The sequence below is a fragment of the Pezoporus occidentalis genome, unplaced genomic scaffold, assembly GCF_034315485.1.
Source record: "Pezoporus occidentalis ecotype Australia unplaced genomic scaffold, CSIRO_AGI_Poc_V1 ctg103, whole genome shotgun sequence".
Lineage (NCBI taxonomy): Eukaryota > Metazoa > Chordata > Aves > Psittaciformes > Psittacidae > Pezoporus > Pezoporus occidentalis.
In genome coordinates, this window is record NW_026912812.1 from 1,133,835 (window position 1) to 1,156,998 (window position 23,164).

The window sequence follows — 23,164 nt, forward strand, 5'->3', positions numbered from 1 at the left end:
TCACCTGTAAACTCTAGCCATCTCAGCTACCTCTCAGAAATAAATAAGCAGAGGATTACCAAGATTCAGGAAGACCCAGGGTGTAAGTTGATATCACAGTGCTCTTTATTTATTGAATAATAATAAAATAATATAAGCTAAACATAAGATATAAGGAATATAAGCATGTACCTTCCTTTTAATGTCTTAATCATCTAACACCGATGTGTTAGATGAGATTCAGTTTTCCTAGGTGACAACACCACTAAGCAGTTATAAATTACAATTATTCTTGAAAAGATTCATCCACCACTCAGGTGATGGACAGATTACATCAGCCAAGATGAAGTCTTTGCCTTCCCTTCAGCCCATTTCAACTTGTTAAAATAAAGCCTGGTTTAGATTGGTCCATATTCCTACCACCACAGGAAATAAGACAGGAAGAAGCTTTTCAAGGAGAGCTCTTATAAACCTTTTTGGAGGCCGTATGATCTTCCTACACAAAGCATCACACTGCCTGAGAGATGTTATTGTGATGAAGACAGGCTAGTAGGCCCAGGTTAGGTTGGTGTCTTCAGCATTCTAAGTAACCCAGTGATGAAAGCACAAAGGTAGCTGTCAGAGCCACTATGCAGAGTGTTACCTCAAATATTAGTTCTATCAACAACTGTTATTAAGGAGCCAAATGTAGTTTATTGAGAGAAGTTTAATCCATTATAATGAAAACAAAATGCCACACTTGGATGAATCTCAAAAAGTTTGGAAGATATATATCTAGAAGTGTTGAAGAAAAGTATCTACATAGCTGACCTAAGTGCAGGCCTAGAAAGTCAGATGTCATAAGGGAATGCCAGTAACCAGCTTAGCTATTCCTTACCACAGTAAATCCCTGTTCAAACACCACTCTTATAGTTACTTTTTATTTATGGTGTTACGGGATCAGATTATTTCACAAGAATCCCAACAATGGCCAGCATCCATGGGTTTGTATTTTAGATAATGATGTTCCAGTATTATTGGTCTCTGATATGGAAAATGAAGAACTTGTTCCAGGTTTCAAATGTTCCTTTTTTTTTTTTTTTTAATGACAATTATTCCTGAATTTTGGTACAGATTTAGATTTATTATTTTACCTAATATAATTCAGAAACCATGCTCATCTGCTGTTTCTGTAGATCAATGGCTACAAACCGCTGTCAGGATGAGAAATAGATTCTAGACAGTTGCTGTACGATAAGGGTATGGAGTACATGACTATCAAAGGTACCTTTAAAATGTGTTTTCTACAGTTGTCTTAATTTGATTTTACCCAGCAGAATTTGTAAATGAGACACTGTCTTAACATTGACAAGGGAATTTGAAGTGTATTTCACTGCCCTGTTCATAAGCAACAAGAAGCTCACAGATGCCTTTGTAAGATTTAGATCCCTTGGATGTATGGAGGGATTCCACGAAAAAAATACCTGAATTGTCCTCAGAAAATCGCCTGGGCTGAAAATAGTTGTGATCGGAAAGCATTTCTCTTCCCTCTTTGTTTATGGTTCTTGGTGGATTCCCAGACCAGTGGACACAACATCACACCACTGCTCCAGGGAAGCAGCATAGCTCAGCATGAAGTCACAGTCTGGACGAATATCTCCAGGAGTGGTCATGGCATGACTAATTCCACCAAGTCAAAAGCAATTAGTTAAAAGCCTTGTTCTTCCTCTTTAATACAGAACATGGCTATTTCATCCCACCTTTTGAACACTTTTGCCCTGCTATTTTCAAGTCTGGCATAGTGATGGTGACTTAGATTTCTCTTGCTGACCTGTAGCACAGAGCAGATATTGAACATTTTTTTTTCTGTAACAAAATTATTATGTATCTTAGGCAGTGTTGGGGATGCAAATGGCGTGGAGACGGTGTGGGGATTAGGCAGACAGATGTCCAGGAACACATAAAATAAAAGTAAAATAGAAGTTTGTCCTGGACTAAATATCACCTTCATGTTTTGCTGAAGATTCAAGAACAAGCATTTCTGCTCTCGTTCAAGAACTGGTACTTTGCAGAAGCAAAATGCATGAAAACTTGCACTTTCACTTGGAAATCTTTGGGCTATGTACAGATAAATGACAATGAATGGAATTCCCCATAACATTTTGTTTCCTATGATCTTTGGGTCATAAGTGCATATCTAACTGTTTAAACAGGCATGTGAGAGGGAACAAGTGCAAAATGAGTGAATGCAACTGAATTGTTGAGCCTCAAGCGATGAAAGGTTAACTGGGCACCACGGCAAGAGTGCTGCAACATGACCATTCTGAATGCTGTAGAATAAACTAAAACACTGCATTTGAAAAAAAATCTTGCTGCTGTTTAGGAAGAACATACAGTTATCCCATCCTTTCTTGAATGAGCTTTGGAAACAAAACCTTGCACTGCTCCCTGTGTCAGCTCAGTGGAGTTTTGGCTCAGAGGTTTGGGATCTTCTCATACTGAAATGGTTTTGCATAAATGCCCTAAATTCTATCTCATCCCACCAAGAGGGACCTTCCCTCCACCAAAAAAAAAGCCCCCAAAACTTCAAGCTCCACCCCAAAACCAGATGAAAATAAGGGCAAAGAAATGTTAAATCTAGGAACTCGTGCACATATCTGCAGCTGGAGCCATCTTTACTCTCAGGTGAGCTCTAACGGTGACAGAAAGCCACTGCAGCTCTAGCCAGTTCCGCCCATTGCAAGACTCAGGCTGGCGTTCGCAGTCTGCGCTGCAGAACCGCACCAGCGCTGAGCTCCAGCAGGAGCCCATTGAACCGACAGCCGTTTTGTAAGTCTCCTACTTGATGTAAAATGCGTGCTCCTGCTTAGATGCTCTTGAGTCTTCACACTTAATTTTAGGCAATTGATCAGTGTGCGTTTTAATAATGAATGACTGTACTAAAAAATTAAACACAGGGAAATTGCCTCTTGGCACTCATGCTACCAGCAGTTCAAGGAAAGATTGCTCTATCCACTCCTGCATCAGAAAGCATTATTCCGAACAGGGTCCAGATGTTAAATTTATACATTATCTTTCTGATTTCTTCCCCTACACTTCAACTTTTCAAATATTTTATCTCTTATCTGGATACTCAAAGCCTTCTGCTTTGTGGGGAAGACCATGAGATCACCATGTCTGCAGTCTAAAAAACTAGAGAGACTAGTTACTGTTTCAGTCAGTTTTTAAGTCCTTCATTCATGACATAGAAATACAAGATATTATCCCTAAAACATTTTGAGCAAAGCACTTCATAAGCAGTCTGGCTGACATAAAGATTGCACCATTTAAAAAGTAGAGCAAATGCATAAGGAATATTAATTTATGCCATAATCTTTGCCTGTGCACATGGAGTACTTTTAAAAACTGCCAATAAATTGAAACAGATAGTTTAAGACTTTGAAACACAGTGGAAAAGCCAACTAAAAAAACCTTGGAGAAGCAATTGGAAATACTGTGAACCAACTGGTCAAAGGCTGCTTTCAGAAATAATTCTACTAATTTTACTGTTAACAATGAATCAGAAATATGGCCATAGCCTGGAGTACTCTCATTTTACTCTGGACTAATGCTAGTGTCATAACCAAGGATACTCGTGCTAATACCATCCCTTTGACATGAGTGTCAGCCCAGAACTTCTGTCATTTAAGCAGGAGCTAATCATGAGATGTTTTTGCAAAAGTATTCTGTTCCTTTTCTTCATAACATTTCTTTTAATAACATAACAAGCTAGCCAGAGCCTGGGACAGAGGATCTTCCTTGTCAGTGCACACGTGTGGAGCACTGAAGTCCCAACTGATGACTGGAATTATTCAGTGCTAAAATGATAAAAGTGATAATTCATAACATCTGTGTTGTCTTTTGGGAAGTATTTGCTATATTCCAAAATATAATCTTAGCATATGTAGAGTTCTCAAGAGATACATTTTGGCTATCTTGTGCGGTTGACGGGCAAGTGGTAACTTTAAATGCCACTTTTTCCTTCTGCTAAGTCAATGAACCATCTTGTAACACATTTTCCTTGAAACCAAACCTTAGGGAAGGCTCGCTATTCTCTGTCATAATTTCCCACAGTCTAGAAAACCAACTGTCTTAAAGTTGCTTTTTTTTGGAGCTGCAGGTGGCAAAACGAGTAAGTATCAAGCAGGTAGCAGTGCTGATAGCAGGGTTTAGTGCTCACCCTACACAAGTGTCATCCTTCTGACCAGTCAGATCTACAAAAGGCAGTCTGGCAGCTCCTTCACGAGGAACTGGGAGATCTCACCTCTTCCACATCTGTTCACAATATTAAATCAATGGGACTTCTTTGACTTCACACACCCCAGTGAATGAAGCCTCTCTCATTTCATCTTTTTTTTTTCTCTGCTTTTTTCTCGCAAAGGTATGGATGTGATAAACTAGTAAAGAGACATCTGCAATAGAGCATTTTCTTTCACCTCAGGAGGCAGCAGTTCTCCCAAGATGGGTTTTGGTTAATCTCTGAGCAGAAGCATTAAATAAGCATATCAACTTCCCTTCCATTTTTCTACTGCTCAGAGGCAGAATTTGACATGCATTTTGACATGCATTACACGGTTTATAAGCTTTAACAACTAAACTGAAACATTCTGAATTTTATTTTTAATGTCTTGGAAAAATATTTATGAAATAATATGGACAAACAATGTGGGACATACAGGAGGTAACTCATGCCTCTGACTTGGACAAAAGCAGTCTTAGGTAAGACTTGTATAAATACACTAATACTGTATATTGTGTTCACTTATATTGTCAGGACATTTTCTGAACAAGTTACCAGTTGAAAGCATCATTTTACATTCTCATCTTTTACTACCACTCAGACTCATCTAAAAAATGCTTGGGGACCTCATATAGCTTAGTCATGGTGAAACATCAAAGTAGACAGGAGATTAACAGTGTAGACAAGCACATGGATCTCAGAAAGTACTTCAAACAATTTGAGTGATTTGGTCCAGCTAAAGTTCCCCAAGGAAAACACCACTTATATGAAACTTGACCCTTGAAAAATATTAAAATGTTTTTAATACAATCACCTCACTATCTGTTGTTTTATAGCACTTCTGGAGGTCTAACTCACCATTTTTGTAAACAAAGTGACTTCCTGTCTTCAGTCAATTGCTTAAGAATGAAGCATGCCAGCTGATAGATCTGATTGTAGCAAAGTAGCAAAGGAAAAGTGTTAAGAAACAGAAGAAAATCCCCACTCAGGGATATGCTACATAACAGCAATGATTTTTTTTTCAGTCATTTCTAAGAAAGACTTTCAGAATTCAGAAGGAAAAATCTCTATTTTAAATTCCTTATCAGCAGGATTTATAATGCTGCAGACTGCTTCAGGCTGAAAGAAATTTAAAAAGAAAAAGCTGTCTCTTCATAACAACTGGATAAATACTGCCAAAAAAAAAAAAAATAAAAATTTCATGTTTACATTTGAGACAAAACAGCAATCCTTTTCTTTGATAGGAACTACAGTCCGTTTCAGTTCTGTTTGTTATGAATGTTCATACAAGTACTTTTCCTTCCACACAGAAACTCTCCAATGAGAAGAACTGATAAAAGCACAAGATTATTAATGGCTACAAAACAAAAAAGTTTTCCATCTAAGATCTCAGAGTCCATATATCGAACCAACATGTGCATTTTTTTCTGGAGGAAGGCTCTGACTGCTCAACCTAGAGCAGTTTCCACTACACGAGCTACTTGCAGTAGTAGCAAGCTAACCAATTGCACCACCAACTGCAAGCTAATAAGTAAAAGCACTGTAACTCTATTGATCATATTTTAAAGCAGAACTACAGTTATATGTTGAATAAAATCCCAGCTCCAGAGAAGTCAATATATTAGATTTTTTTTTCATTAGCTTTTGAGGGACCAAAATTTCACCACTTGTTTTTTCTGACTGAGAAAACAGATTTATCTTCTGGAAGCTCATTTACCTGGGTATGAAGTGCAAGTTCAGATCCACCAGCTGTAAATTATTTTGTATCATAAATAGAATTTTTGAACCTCTAGTGAAACAGAGGAAGGTAAATAGGGAAAGAATATAATCCACTTTCATTTGGCTTTTGTTTTTTTCAGATTAACAATAAGTACTGGTTTCCATCAGTAAGTAACATGTCTTTGGCAGTATTTGGTAACACTTTTCAGAGATGTATGGAAGTCATGGCAGAATAAGCATCATTATAGGCCTGAAACTGAAATTTCAGCTGACAATTTTATACAGCCCATTTATTCTAATGTTATGAGGTTACACCTCCTCACGTGTTTTCATTTTGTTAGTCCAGCAGAAAGCTAAGACTTCAGTAAAACATTACATATAGCGTAAAAAGGTTATACTGGAAATTTGCAATATGTCATTAATTTCTTGCCTCCCATGCCCTGGCACATTTTGAAAGGAATTAGCAGTACAGTATTTACTAGTTTTGTTGGAGTGTTTCAGCTGTAATTGCCCGGATGCCACTGCCAAAGTGCTCAGAGGTCAGAACCCAGAATCAGGAAAGTATTTCAATAAAACCAAATTCCTTGTATGATCAGGGTTTGAGGGCAGTTGGCACCTCATGATTTTTTCTCCATGCTACACAAATTTCCATTGTTTATTCTCCTGGAAAGGACACTTTCTGTGTGACCAAAAAGAAAAATAGTGAAAAACCCAACATATATTTAAGTACTGTTATAATTACATTTTGCTGTGCTTTATGACCACCTCATGACTATTCTACAGAAAAACAAAGAAAGAAACAAAAGGCTATTCAATGGTTAGTGATGTCTCTTGCTTTCTCAGTCCTGCCTGTCTGGGTTGACCCAACAGTTCATGGCCAATGTGGCCATAGGGAGTTTCTGCTGGCCCTGGTCAAAGAGCAGTGCTGGTCAGGGACATCTGCAGGGTGCATGGTTGGCTGGTGGTGCAGACAAGTTAGCGCAGCAAAGAAACCTTGCCACTGTAGTGAGAAAGAGTGGCCCTATTTGTGTACCCTTATTTCTTTTGGATCATAGTCACTCATGTTGCAGCATGTCAACAGCTGGAGATGACCTCCTCCACCCCCCTGCTCAGAGCAAGGCCAACTACAGCAGCTTGCTCGGGGCTACATCCCATTGTGTTTTGAATATTTCCAAGCATGGAAGTCAACAGCCTCTCTGATCAGCCTGTTGTTAATTTGCACACTGCACCTGCAAACCCCAAGAGCTCCTTTGCTTTGCAGAAACTCCAAAAGGCACCTTTCAAGTAGCTTCTGCAGAGACAATGCTGCCTTTCACCTCCTGTGTAGCCGTACATGGTTCTAGAGGACACCAATCTCTTGCAGGACTGTCCTAGGGCACAGGATCTAGCCTTTAACCAGGAGCAGGGTGCAGTGGCAAAGTGATCACAACCTTGCTGCCTACTTTGTCTAAGAAAGAGCTCAGGCAGCTTGTTCAAGTGCACCCTTCATCTCCCATCTCTTATATCTGTTTTTTTTGCAGTGCCACAGCAGAAAATGGTCTACCTCAAGGGAAGCAAGCTGGCTTTTGAGAAGCTTTAGGCCTTAGATTTATTGCTTTAAAAACCACAGAGGGAAAACCAATGTTTGAATGACCAAAATGCCCATTCAGTGCACAATCTATATTTATGAATCACTGCATAATTAGCCTAACTAGTTTAACCTCAAGGAGAAATATCATGTCGTCATTTTACCCATATTTAACTATACAAATCATACTTCTAAAGATAGAAAAGAGAAAGGGCAAAACAAAGCAACCCTCAAACACCTACATTGTTGAATTGCTACTGAATTTTTGTCTTCTAGGAGGTGATCCTGCAAGCTTCCTGCACTTCTGATCCTTCCTCGCAGCAGCATCTCAGAAGATGTGGATCTTTAATCATCTAGTAATGCAATTCAGTCACAAGTTAAAGCGAGTACAGATCCAACAATTTAGCTCTGATTTTCTCTGATATAAAGCATAAAAATATACATAAAAGCATAAAAGACAGCCAACTCCAATTATTGAGTTATCAGACCACTGAGGAGGTTTAATGGTGTTGAAAAAGTGATGGTGATGAAAGTAATGGTGATGAAAGCTCTAGCAACGGAGATCATGCAGGGAATTTTGGGCTCATCACTCAACATTTACTAGATTTTTTTATTTCCATTCAACAAATGAACCGATATATGATGCTTGACCCCCTCCTTTTCTTTCTCTTGTACTTTTCAAACTTCTTTTAGAGAAGGCTGGGTGGAAATACCTTTGCTCCTCCAAAATCTGTGAGAATATCTGGTCCCCTAACACTTCCAGAGCAGCTTTTCTTCAAATGCCTCCATAGCACCAAACAGGCCTGATGAGGATTAACACCTCCCTGTAATTGGTGGATTTTGATCATTCACAGGAGTGACGTTACTCCCATTGCTCTCATTGATTTTGCTTCATAAATCCCAAGGGTGATATTATCCCCCTGTAGCTTAACTGCTTTTCAGGTGGTGGGAGGGAGAGTGAAGGGGAAGAAAATGGGGGCAGGTTGCACTGCTCACACTACATTTAATACTCCAATCCATGCGGATGTTTTTTTTATTTTCTTTGGTTTAGGCTGCATAATTTTCATCAGTAGCTTTGTTTGTTTCACTTCTCATTGCTTCTTTTAGCTTCCTTCAAATTGTGAGGTGTTGCCCTGCTTTTGGTTGTCTAAAATTGCTATGTATTTAGAGGTGCTTAGATTCATTTGTAAAGGAGGTCACACAGAGTTCAGAAATGTTTAGAAAGTGAAAAAAAAAGGGGTTTGAGAAAGATCCCCTATTTTTCTTTTCTTCCTGAAGGGTTCTGATGGTTTTGTGATTTGCATGGTGGGTGTTATGGGGGACTAGCTCTGGTATAGTTTGTTCACATGCACAGGACAGTGCAAGGTTGAAATGCTGTGTTCTCGCATGAGATTGTATCATCTGCAAATGAACAGTGGGAGATCTACTGGGGGAGGATGAGGAGAGGAAGGGAAGAGGGATACTGCAGGCCAATTTGAAATAATCCTCCTGTTACTAATCTGACCAATTCATATCATCCTTCCACTCAAAACAAACTGCTGGATGTCGCATTTTCTTTTTTATAGACTTCCTGTAGCCATTAGCCCTACGTCAGCTTATGTGATATATCACATATCCTTTAAAACTCTACATTCATTTGAATGAGTTCCTGAGTTATTAGTTCCTCAATCCACCCACTGATCCCTCCTCTTCCCTCCTCCCACCCCAGGTAATCAGCAGAACACTCAAAGCACCTACTTACAAAATTATCTAGCCAGGAGGATGTTAAAGGTTTGATGTATATACAAAAAAGCACAAAAAACAACTGGCTGGGTAAAACATTTACACATAACTTCTGGCTTTCTTTCAGGCAGAGCTTTTGGAAGGGATTTATAGGTCAGATCAGCTCAGCAGTTTCAGGCTATTGCCCACCCTACCTTAACAAAGCTTGCGTGTGTTTGTACAGCTGTGCTTGTAGCTGTGGGAGTCCCAGGGATCCCACAAGCCTTCAGTTCCTCTACCTCCCCTTCATCATTTAGCAGCACACAAATGTGCACAGAATGAAACTGTAGAAAACTGTCTGACTAGCAGGTTAAAGGCCCAGGATTCAAACCCTGTTTATTTTCTTTGCTTGATTTCCTGCTGCTACAGTGAGTAAATGGTATTTTTCTCCTTGCCTTTTTACCTGTTTGTCTATCACTGTTTGGCCAAGAATGAAAGAAACCATCCCTTTCAGGCTCTTTGAGAGGACTTCAAGGGACCTACAGTGTTTATGTGCTGCTCTGGGTTTTCAGTGTTTTGCTCTGGGGTGGGGGGTGTATATAAAATGGAGGTAGGCACACAGAAGTAAAACCATCTGCATCTCCTGAAACTTCACCCTGAGGAAGGGACATATTTTAATTAATATTAAGCCAATTCATGATAAGTCCAGCAAATGCTTGATGCTGAGCAATTTAGAGGCAGTTAATATACCTTTTTGAACTGGTGCCATGAATTACAAACTCAGCCATCTGTGGAGGTATTACATTTGAAATGAAATAAAAAAAAGTCAAGATGTTTCTGAAAATTAGCTAGCAAATTCCAGCCAGTCTTACATTTATTAAGATTTTTTTTAATAGAAAAAAGAAAAAGAAAATCCAAAAAAAAAACCAAGGAGAGGAAAAAAAAAGGTTCTTAAATTGTATTTATTGACCTAATAAAGTCCAGGAACTCAGAATTTCAATAAAATGCTAGCTTAGCTAGTGATTTCAAAAGAAACTCTATTTGTATTTCAAGTATTATTGTCATTCCTAAACTCTGATGCCAGTTTGATAAAAGCTCTAATTCAGAAAAGTATAAACTCTACTAACAAAAGAAATTAAAAACTGTCACATTTTCAAAGGATCTTATTACTCAGTTCTTGCAGACATTTCTAATTAGAGAACTGTATTCATTAACACTTGATATGTTAGCAATCTGCCAAGACTTTTCCTTTTCTCTCTCAGGCATTTGGGCCTCTGTTCTGCAATGAGCTAAGTGAAGACTCACGTCCACATCCAGACTAACTCTGAGGGTAGAAATTCAAACAGAGGGAGTGGGAGCAGGAGAGGCTCCAACACAGGCAGTTTACAGGGGCAAAGTGGCATTGGAGTTCTTTATTGCTCTGACCTCTACTTCCTGTTTTCATTTTACAATTACTTAGACCTACAAAGCCAGAAAGGCAACCTCAGGTGTTGCCTCCATTGACATCTATTTAAGAAAGTGAGCTCACCAATTCTTTTAAAAAGGATTCAGTAACTGGGGATTAAAGATCGCGTCCCTGTTTGAAAAAAATCACATGAAGTTTCCAACTAAAAAAAAAAAAAAAACAAAGTCAGGCTGCAGGTTCTGTTTCAGCACTCAGAATTGTATGGGAAAATCCGCTACATTTGAAAACATGAAATAAAAGATCCTTAGTTGCTTCATCTTTTTGGGGTGCATGGATCCTGTTCTTGTTTAGTTTTTTCTCAGGTTAACCTGTACTTTGCACATCAGGTAAGACATTCACCAGTTGAAATGAAGTGAAAAGAGAAAGAAGAAGCATATAAATATGTGAGTAACAGTCACTTAGAAAATGACCCTGTTAAAGCTTTGCAAGGCGAGTCTCAGCAAGATGCCCCAGGAAAGTATTATAAAGCAACATTGCACTAAGAAATGTAATTAAGGGTAAGAAACCTCCAAACACAGTAATCTTGCAGACAATTACCCATATTACTGCTACATCAAAGCTTTCAAAAATCTTGAGATTGTCTTAAAAGCCTGAAGTTAGAGAAGCCACATAGAAGACAGTTTTTGGCGGGGGGGGGAGAAGAGTTGCCTTTTGGTTTTTGATACACTTTCAGGTCCATATTTTCTTGATTTCTGCCAATTCTGATGGTTGAAATATAGATATATATTTTTTTTAATTAAGATCTGAAATGATTTTGTCATCACACAGTGTCCTTGCTTAAGGACATGGTGGGACTAGAAGGGAGAGCCTCATGCCATCCTGAATCAAAAGTCCTACTTAGCAGGTCACTACACTCTCTTTTTTTTTTCACTAATACGCACAAGAGACCTCCAGGAGATCTCTGTTTTTCACAGTCCCGCCTCTTGACTTGGTCGAGAACTACCTCTGCATCATGGAAATAACTGCAGAAGCATTGCAGAGATAAGACAATAGGACTTCCATTGTCAAAGCTCAGGATAAGTGAGGGGAGGAATAATATTCAAATAACAGTACAGATGATTGTAAAATTCTGTACATTTTCACTAAGGAAGTATGATAAACTCTATTCACTAATGAGAGTATAAATAACTGAAGAAGAAGCTAATCTTTTTTTCCAGTTAATGAAGAAAGCTAGATTATAAGCAGACATTACAGGAAGGGGGTGAGGGACTGGAAAACTGAAGCCCTTCCCCTGAGATACATTTGGAAAAGATCTGTGGGAGAGCTGAAGGAGGTTTTGTTTGACTTTCCTTTTGTTTGGTTAGTTATACTGCAAAACGGAAAAAAAGACGTGGGTATAATAAAAATGTCTCCAGTGTTACAGAGGATCCACCTCTCGTATTAATCAAAATATGTGAAGATAGACATTTAACTGCAATAATTTGTACAGTATGGCAAGAAGGAGAGATTATTGCAAATATGGAGTGGAGGTACTCAGTGAACACGGATAAACCACAAATATGTCTGGGAGAAGGTGAAAATGTTTGACGCCTCTTCTTGCCAGGCATGAAAAATCCATGATGTACAGCGCATCGAAGTAAGAGGAGGTATCCTCAAGGCTATTCAACTAAATCTATATGTATATCTGAGGAACTCTAGGAGCTTAGTCCATAACTTAGGCCAAGGGATTTTCTTTAGCTTTTACTGATCTGTCAGGAACTAATGAATTTTATACCTGCCTCTCTTATCTAAATAACAAAGATAAAAGCATTATAAACAAAGGAATTATAATGAAGTTGCCTGCCACTTCCTTACCTCTTTTGTCCTCACTGAAGCTAAAATTTAAGCAAAATCCAAGTATCTGATATTTTTTACACCACCTTGTGCCAAATGCTTGCTTATTCTGTTTATGTTAGGGACCACATCAAGAAACTTTTGGTTTGTTTGCAACACATAACAAATGCACCTACACACAGCACGTTAATAGCTTTCAGAGTACAATGGAAAGTCTTAATTACAATCTGAATGTTTTCCTCACTCCTAAAGTGTTATACATACAAACATGACTGTATGGGTCATCTCTAATTGTAGGCTTCTAGTCTGTTTAGAGATATACAACTTCTGAAGAGAAAATCTGATGCGACTGAATTATAATGCTTTTGTCATGTTGTTATCCTGGAGATAAGATTTCTGAACCATGGATAATACATTAAGGTAGTTTTTGCCTTTGGGTGATCCAGGCACAGGTATTTATCATTTGGTATACCTGTGCAATGAAATCAGAGGGTATTAGTCCACATTTTAGTAAGTAGGGGGGCACATTACAAAAAACACATCATAGTTCTTATCAATCCTAGCAGAGAAACCAAGAATCAACAAGCTGTAAGGCTTATACCTGACATTTCTGATGTCTGGAGATTTGTAAAGCGCTCTGGAGAAATTTTACAATTAGTAAGTGACACCATTCTCTGCCAGCAGCATAGACACAAAACGCGCTTACTTTTTCTTTTCTCTTTTCAAGAAAAATAATGCTTCACTTAGGGCTCATTCACCCTGTGTCCTTCTGTGGTTTTCACTGACACTGTATCATTTAAACCTATTCCTGCTAATCCGTTGCCATTTAAACTTTGACCTGGAAATCCTGCAGAGAATATAGCATACCAGGAAGGATGACTGGGTGGTTGGCAGGAAGAATTTAGGAATACTGCAAAAGCTAGTTGAAAGGAAGCAAGAGAAGCACAGAAAGAAGAAGCTGGTATTGAAAAACACAGAGGCGAATTCTTATAGGAGGCTGTGCAATGTAATAGAGATTCCTTTTTGGGAGACTAGAGTTCTCTCCCTGCAGGTACCCAAACCATATTTTTCAGAAATAGCTATTGGTGTTCAGATGAACAGATGACAGAAAGAAAGAGCGGAGAAGGAAAAGAGGGGAAGAATTCAGTGGGAAGCTCAAGAGAGGAAAACGAATTAAATGTACCATCAGGAACTGGTTATGATTTTAATGGCTGAAGGGCCCATTAAACCTTATTTTGCTCTGCACAGCTACCACTGCTGATGCAGGTAACTTCATTACCTCCCAGCAAGGAAGTGTGTCAAAGAGAAAGCTTGTTTACTGTATGTGAGAGATAAACCAGATACAGTTCCCCATGTTTGGGTCTTATGAATTAGTTTTCATCTCTGCTCTGCACCTCTGAATATACTTGTAGAACCCTACAAACTTAAAAATAGTAAAAGTGAGTGTCTCTTTCAGTACAATAATAAAACTGTAAATAAAGCATAGATGCTTATGCACACAATGTAACATTCAGAATTCCATGGGGCAAGATTGGTTTGTGGGGCTTTGAACATTTCCTGTCTCACACTAGGCAATGTTGTGCAGTACCTTTCCTTTCTGCTGCTGAAGAATTAGTTATAAGAGGTAACTTTTGCCCTTGCCAGACTCCTGTAAACTTCCATCAGGTTTCGGTTTTATACTCAGCTTTTATTTTAAAATCTGCAAAGTTGAAATTTATAAATATATAATAAACAATGACGTAAAATAATAAGAAAGTTCTATAGAATTGAACTGGGTAACACATAGTTGTTTTCTATGAAAGCTTATCTAAGCTGTATTCACTTGTGAACATAAAACAGAATACAAGGCACCAAATTATAATTTAACATTTTCTATTGTATATATTTATATTTAAGGGTTGTATATCTATGCATATGTATTTATGTAAGGTAATAAGGTTCTTAAAAAGCAGCATGAGTTAGTTTTCATTTTCATTAGGATTGCAATGTGTGTTATGGTTTGAGGAGCATTTGTCATTCAGCTAGTTTTGTAAGTGCACGGTAGGAGCCTTTCTCCTCATCCTTGAAAGCAGCACCACAATAGATGAAGTAGTCTGTTTCTAGTCTAGCCTTCTTTAATCATGAGAAAAAGCCTAAAAGCTGGTAAAAGTTCCAATGTAATGACATTTTTTTAAACAGAAAAATGCTTGGCAAGTATTTATAGTGATTGGCCTAATTACAGCAGTAGCAGAGACTTGCCAATATGCCCATTATGGTTTTCTTGCTCACTGGAACATCTTATTGGAGAAACTGAACTTTCAGCTGTAATAACGGTGTCAAACCTGATGGAATTTTTACAGCATATAATAACCAAAGCCTCTGTTTTCTTATTTGGGTCTAGTCCAGATCAGTTCTAAAGACTGAAATGACTCCTAGGTTGTTTTTTATTTTAAGGGTGGGGAAGAGCTTAAGCGGTTACGAATTATATGATGCAACGAACCTCTTCCCACCAGAATCTTTGCTGTTTCAATTCACACCAAAATTGACATTTTGCTTGGGGTCCATGCAATGGGATGTTAATAGCTAGGATTTACATGTCTCTTTCTTCTATATAGAGAGATTAAATCCTGAAATAGTTGTTAAAAACTAACAGTTGAGGTACTGTGATGATTGTCTTTGGTCTGAGTTGTAGCAGAAATGAGTGCTGACCCAGTGCATTCTCGAGCAAATTTCACAATAAGTAGTAAGTAGTAAGGGTGCGCTGGAAAGGAAAAGTGATATTGCTTTGCTTACCACAAGAAATTAGGAGCAGCATAGCAATTACAAACCTGAACTGAGAACTCATGGTCTTGTTGGCTCTCCACATAAGGTTTCTTCCTTTCTCTAACAAGATTGCTTTTTTAGGTTGTAAATCTATTTATCTAGTATTTCATGCAGACCCCTGGAGAAAAAAAAGCAGGGCTCACCAAAACTGAGGAATGGTCCAATTTAGTGAGAAAGCTTGTATGATGAACAGGACATGATGTCATTCTCCAGGTCTAGCAAGATAGCTGTCTTCCTAAAAGACAACTATAGCTAAGAATTTTTAAACTAGGAGCACAAAGTTAGGACCAAACATCTGGACAGTCGATGTGAATGCCTATCAATCAATACCAGGCAACACCTTTAAACTGGTGATTTAGTGGTCTTAGCTGTAATTTCTTCTTTGAATGTCTTCTTTTTGTAATTTCTCAACTAAGGAAATGAGCTTGCAATGACCACGGCCACGGTGAACATTTTTAATTTAATTTTCTTACAGAAGTTTACAGCAGATTTCTTCTACTCTCTGGATGTCTTTATATACCACAGAGGTAGAAATTCAGATTGTACATTTAAAGATCTGAAAGCATATTCATTGTCTAATTCTTGGATCCAAAGGCAATGTCATACTTTTTTCTACAGACAGTATAAGAAACGCAATGTTATCTGGCTCCTTTATAGTACAGAAGCAGGAATAAACTGCAAGACTGAATCCTTTCATGGTTTTAAACTAAGCTTCTTTAATCTTCTTATACCTAATTAATTTTCTATTATGCCTAGCCAATTTGTAACAAAAGTGTCTTTATTGTCCTCACTTGTTAGTCCATTTAAGTAATGCAATAGGGAACAGTATCTTAGGGATGACAGCTTGCTACACTTTCCTGTTTTAGAGGACAACTCATGTAAAAGCAAACAGTATATCCTTGCTATGCCTTCTGGACATATCATTCATATCATCTTTCTCATCATCCTGGGAAAACCTTTGCAATTATGTAAATACAGGGCTTATCTTTTGGGCACTGGAAACTTCCCAGGAACTCTCACGTGCTTTTTAAAAAGGTACAACTCATTTCTGTTATTTTGCCTTCTTCTTTTTTTTTTTTTTAATAACTGCTCCTGTGACAGACATTTCTATTTCATATATACATCATTTTCTAACTAAGGTTCCCAATGATTTAGTTTACTGTACTGTATGATTTAAACAGAGGAAACCCATTGGTTTTTTCTGTATTGTTCTTCATATTTTTCTATTTTTTTTTATTTTAGAAGTGCATATATGAGGTTAAGGCAATTATTGTTTGCATTTCTACATTGCCACTAATTGTTTTTTACCTGAAATCACACAACTTAATTGATCTGGGATATGGTAAATTTGGTCTATATTATGTGACTTTCAACCACTACATAATTCTTATAGGAAATAGCCATGAGAACATAAGCAGTCACCACGTTCTTTTCTCACCAGAAATGTACATGTAGCAATTTATATGCACAATAAGCAGCAGGAAAAGATTAACTCCAAAGGGAGAATCCTGTATCACTCAAGTATGTAATTGCATATTTGTTGTATGTCAACAATTACATATCCAGCTGAGCTATACAATCTCTGCAATTGTAGGTGCAAATTTTATAATTGTACATGCTGGTAATTGCCATAGCTATCTGCCTGTGAAGTCACCTCATTTGCATATGTGACAGTGGCCTCTGCATTTTCAAATTAGGAAATCCATTGTGGGGCAAAGTACTTAAGGAAATAGAGCCCTAAAAAGTAAGGGATTTTTTCCATACAAATGTCTCAAACGTTAAAACAAGTTGGAAAAAGTATATGGAAAAGAAACGAAACTACTTCTCCCAAGAATGTTATTGGACGATTTTCACCTTGCGTCACAATATTTTTAAACAGCAATCACCAAATGGCACTGCTGCAGGAATCAGTATGAAAGAGCCCTTGTTAAAATTACATGGATATTAAAGAGAAGTCATGTGAATGTCAGTTCCATTTTGCAACTATTAATCTAATGCTTCAATCTAACAAACATTTACAGACACTGTTTGTTCACTTGCATCACCTGGCTTAGGACTTCTACAAGGGTGAGCCTCACATAAAAACTGGACAACAGGGCTGTTTAATTGGCTGACTTTGTACTTTCACCATCTATGGCACAAGTTCTTTTTTCCTTTTACACTCCCACAAAGCAATCTTAAACTCTTACATTAAGAGGGAAGGTCATTTGCCTCCTTTACAATTATCGACCTACTACCTACTGCTGGAATTTCAGAGAGGACTAATCCTTCATAAAACACCCAGTTTCATGGTCTGGACAGGCATGTGTCCAAAATTCTGATATAATTCACAGCCTGTTGCTTGGAAATGATGCTTGATACTAACCTAGCCTTAGAAGAAGATTATTAAGAGCGTATCTGCACCATCCAGTGCAGCATAAGAGAGTTTCTCAAGGTAGTACTTCACAAGTGGGTAAACCTATAGATACACTGCAGTATAGACCCAAACAAGTAACACAGCACTGCTGCTCCCAAGTTAATAGAGGGATTAATCTTGCTGAGATGTTTTTCTAACATCACTCATTGTCAGGATGGATTTCCCAAGTCAGAGTACAGAACTTGTGTTGCAAGGCTGTTTCTGTCTCCAAGGGCTTCACAGACATCTCAGCCTTTATTAGCAGACTTTAAGCATTCATAGTGAATAAGGGATGCATATTAATGCAATATTTGATAGTTATTAGTATCTAGCACAATAAATCTGAAGGCTCATTTTGCAAAGACTAGTGATGGATTACAGTACGTTACTATAATTAATGTACAGGTAGATTAATTGGAGCACTTAGTGGATTTCTTCATGATCCCAAGGTAAGAAACATGCTGCACATAAATGTAGCCATTTTGCCTAATGACCTTCCTTGGACTTACCAAGTGAGCTTTTGATAACTTGTACTTCGATCTCTATCTTCTGTAATCCTGTGTATTTGATAAGCAATTTAACAATAAGCACTACTTAAATAGTTTAGTGAATTAGTTTTTCTTGTGCCTATGCAGCATTAGTCTTGCATGTTTCAATATGTACCACTGAAAAACCACTGCCAGTCACATCCACTTGTCAGCTTGCAAGGTGGATCTTCCCTTTACGTAACACTTGTCCAGGAAGACAGTCCAATTCTATCTGCATTATCTTACTTTTTGTTTAAAGGCTGTGGTGGGAAGGATGACAGCTCTGTCTGCATCCACCAGCTATGCAAATGGCCCTTGTTTGTCCATTGCTTTCCAAACGATGCTATTTTCTGTCTTCGGGCCCTACCTCATACATCTTATTTTTGGGAATCAAAGGCCGCAGAAATGATAAAAAGAATTTGGCACTTGTATCCTAAAAGCACTTCCAGCTGTCTCCGTTTGTCAGCTTCCAAGTCAATCTCATGTACGAAATCAGACCTATAGGTCATGTCACCCACCCTAAGAGCCAAAACCAGGGGTAAGGGCTCAGAGAAGGAAATGTATGGAAATTCTTTCACAAAAGGACAAATTCTGCCAGAGGCAGGCTACAAAAGCCCATCTGCTCTAGTGAGCAGATATGTGGGCATGATCCCCTCTTTGTTATTTATGTGGGGCTTAGCTTTGTAACATGGTGTGAGAACAATACCCCTGTTCAACACCAGCTGTATAATTTTAGATAACACTCAATACCCAACTGAGCAAGACCGATTCCAATCTGTCAGCATAGTGTGGTCTGCCCTGTCACAGGAAGTGTTGTTTTTGGAACAATGTTGAGCAGCCATTGCCATTTTACTGTCTACTGACAGAAATTAATAGTGAAGGCCTTGTAGAGCAATTTATCAACAGCCATTTGAATTCACACTTTTTTCAGCCCTCCCATCTCCAGGCCAGCAAAGGGCTGCCTGCCTATTTATGTCAAAGTGTCACTGGAAGGTAGAAACTGAGCAGGATCAGCTCTTGGGAGTAGCAGATCTCAGTGACGCAGGGTTTGGTTAAACTCCACCAGGACTGGTTTTGAAAGGGGCTGAAATGCCCCAGCTCAGGCCTCTGACAGGTCACAGGAGAGATGTAAACACAGATGCTGCAAGGCCACCAAGAGCCAAACCCTGCAAATGCAGTGCCCCAGATAGAGCAATTAGCGTTGTGCGAGATGAAATGCTGGGAGAAATGTTGCTCTTAAAGAAGCAACATTTTTCTTCAATTTGACTGTGTAACATAAAGTATAAAATACGGACATATTAACTGACATGAGAAGGAAGCTTATTTTCAGTCTTTATATCCTTTTCTTTTTTTTTTTTTTAATTAAAAACCCCTTCCACATTCCCACTGAAAGAGAAAATATGAACTATGGCGGTTTGAAAACCTTTCATCAATTCAGCTGCTTCTTCTGAAAATACCAGACTCAGATTAGTGCTCCTTCATATCCACAGACTGTGCTTGCTGTACAAATTGTATCACCATCCGCTTTAAATGACAATGTAATTCTGCTAGACTACAACGGTACTCCCAGATGTACCTTATTAGTAGTGACAGGGTATATACAAAGAGCACTAGGGTGGTAGAACAATTTCAGTATTCATAAAGTCATAAATTAACATCAGAATGAAATTCAAGGATACTGTACCACATAAAAGATGAAAAAGAAGAAAGTTCATAGTATAAAGGTATTTGTGTGGAACAAACAGTATATATATATTTAGAGAAATAAAATTAAGACTATTTGCTAATGACAAAATAACTTTAATATCTGTGTGTATATATGGATAAATATAAATTACAATTAAATCTGAATTAAGAAAATACACTCTCAGTTACACAGCAATTCTAAAAGGATTACCTTTTAAAGCATGAATGACATTTACATGAAAATACCTTTGTATGCAATAGTTTTGAAAAAGATTAATCTCTATACGGGTTTATCCATGCCATTTTCTCACAATCTAGCATCACTGGGGAAAAGCAGACTTTACAGTCTTGCAGAAACTGAAAGCATGTTTTCCAGTAGCAGGCTTTATTTTAATTTGTCTTTTGCTGCTTCCTTTCTCTGAATGCTACTTTTGATGCTGTTTTGTGTGAAGGATAACAGCAAACTGGCTGGAAGAACCACAAAGGGAGTGTGGGAGAGGGAAAAATAAAGAGAGGCTGCCCTTCTTGACAAAGAAAAATAGGCTTCCCCATTCTTTCATGCAAAAAAACTGATTTTTCCAGTAAAAAGAGAAATAAAAAATGGAGTTCTTAAATTTCTGGCAGTACCTAACGTAACTTTCATTATTTGATACTCTAACCACAGCATCAAAGCCCCAAAAATTCAATGAGGATTTTTTCTTTTTTTTTCTTCAAAGGAACACATTGCATACTCCACTGTTAATGTAGAGAGGGAGGGGTTTAATTCCACCAAAAAGTGTGAATTTTATTGCAAATTAGAAACACTGTGGAGGTCCAGACTATGATTCACACCAAAAGCCTGGTTTAAAACAGGTAACAAGGAGCCTTCGGAGAGGAGAATCGAAAAGAATGCAACTCCCAAGATAAGAACAGTTTAGAACTAAGGTATAACACAAATCACTACTGCAATGATAAAGGAAATAACAAGGGAAGAGAATACAACACACTTGCCCCCCCTCAGCCCGACCAAGCTCCGACCGATACCTCCTCCAACCCTGCAGTCTCCCAGCCCTTCCAGCTCACTCCCAGTTACCTCCTGGGCATGACGTGCTGTGGTATGGAATACCTCTTTGGTCAGTTTGGGTCAGGTGTCCTGTCTCTGCTTCCTCCTGGCCTCCCCTCCTCCCTGGCAGAGCATGAGGCTCACAAAGTCCTTGGCCAAACCTAAACATCACTATCAGCTCTGTTCCCAAGCTGAAAGTCAAAACACTGCACTGCACCAGCTACCAAGAAGGGGAAAAATGAGTGCTACTGCTGAACCCAGGACAGGAACACAAGGAGCCTTCATGACATACTGCAAGGTCAGGAGCTATAAAAATTAATGCAGAAAGCACACCCCCATTAATAAACGGTTTTGCGTAATCTGATCAGCCAAGGAATGACTGGAATATACTTTCTTCTTTTGGTTTATAATTCCTTGAACATACTGGCTTGGTTAGGTATATACTCTATTCTGATGTGAGATGAAGTGTAAAGGTAGGAACATGAGAGAAACCTGGATAGGAACCATCAGAGGGGGTGAAGGGTGAAGAAACCTTGTTCTCACTGAAGGACAAACGGCACTTTGAAATAGCTTTATACATCAACACATCTTAGAAGAAATCAATTGCACTGTGAAAAGTAATTAGAGCCTACCTTCATTTCACTGGTCCAAATACCCGACCTGGTAGGAGACAAATGTGAATGTTGGATTACTGCTCTGCAAGGGACACAGGAGAATCATTTTGCCAGGACAACCTTAGCACAGCTAGTGATTTCCAGCTGTGGGTATGTACAGGCATAGAGCCTGTTGAGTATTTTGAGACAATATGTCATCTATCCATGGCATTTGTACAGCAGAGTCTGGGTCATACTGCTCACACACAGGATTTTTTTACTCCTTCTCTCATGCTGTAAGTGCTTTTATAAAGTCTAGTAGTGGCACCTACTAAATTGAGAGAAGAAACATCAGTAAAACCTGTATATATATGTATGTACCTGGTTAGAAATGTGAAACTGAAAATGCAAATGTGAATTGTGAATTGACCATGGCCGTGCTGATCATGCTAAGGCTCTGAAGATGGCCAGAATGCAGCCAGCAGGTGCATGACACTTTCAGCAACCCTGTGAGATCTCAGTTAGATCTGAGCGCTCAGTGTAGCCTGTAAACAGTCAGATTAGGCCTGTGTACTTCTTAATTACCTGTTTATTAACTTAGTTTCACCTCTGTATACTTTGTAGAAGTGTTTTTCTTGAAAAAACTTTTTTTGATAGGACACTATAGATATACAATTCCTTCACTTAAAAAAAGAGTTCATATAGGCATGAATATGTTTGTGGACAACGTACTTGAAAAAAATGGAGCAAATAAGGGTACTGATATATTATTCATCCTCAGGGTGACAATAAAATGGGATAGCAAAAGAAAGCATGAAAAATGTAGATAAAAAAAATGTATTTGTAGGGAAATTATAGCTCTCTTCCTGACCTGAGCGTGTAATGGGGATGCTGAGTTAGCATTGCCAGTAAAGAAAAGCCAGTTCAGAAATTATCATAAAATGAGCAAGGTTTCAGGCAAAGAGACAAAGAAAACAACAGGTAAAAAATATGGTTATTTACATTTTGCAGGACTGATTTTTTTTTTCCACAAAGGTTTCTCATTCCATGAAGAATCATCATAATTTCAGAGTGTATTAATGGGTTTTGACAGTTTAATTTTTCTATCAAGTGTTCTGTGATTGTGAGACCTGATGAGATTATTGTGAAAGAGCTTGTACTTACACTTGTTTTACCTTTAGGAAAGTGCACCCAATGGACATGGAAATCAGAGGGTCAAATGTATCTTATCTTGATAAGAGCTTTACCCACAACAGATCACAGCAGTTTAGCCATAAGGTGGTGAGAGGTAATGTTTCAAAGGTAAGACTGTGTGCACACTGCTTATGTCTTGCCAATGGACTAATGTGATTAGTAGACCATTCTTTCATGTGTTGGGCCTAACATCTTAGAAATGAGACTTTTGTTCTCTTTTTCATTGAATTTTTACCAGTAGGAAGAGGTGAACTGATTGGTTTGTATCCTTTCTGCTGAGGTATATAAGCACAAGTAAAGCTGGTTTGTAGGTTATTTCAGCTGGTATAGCCTTTCTGTGCTTTCTGTATTGAAAATAAGTATTTATTACTTGGAAACCCAGTAAAGAGCTGTCCTTTAATCATTTAACTGTGGGATCTGACATGTTATAAAATGCACCTGTTAGAGACTGCTGGAATTCAAT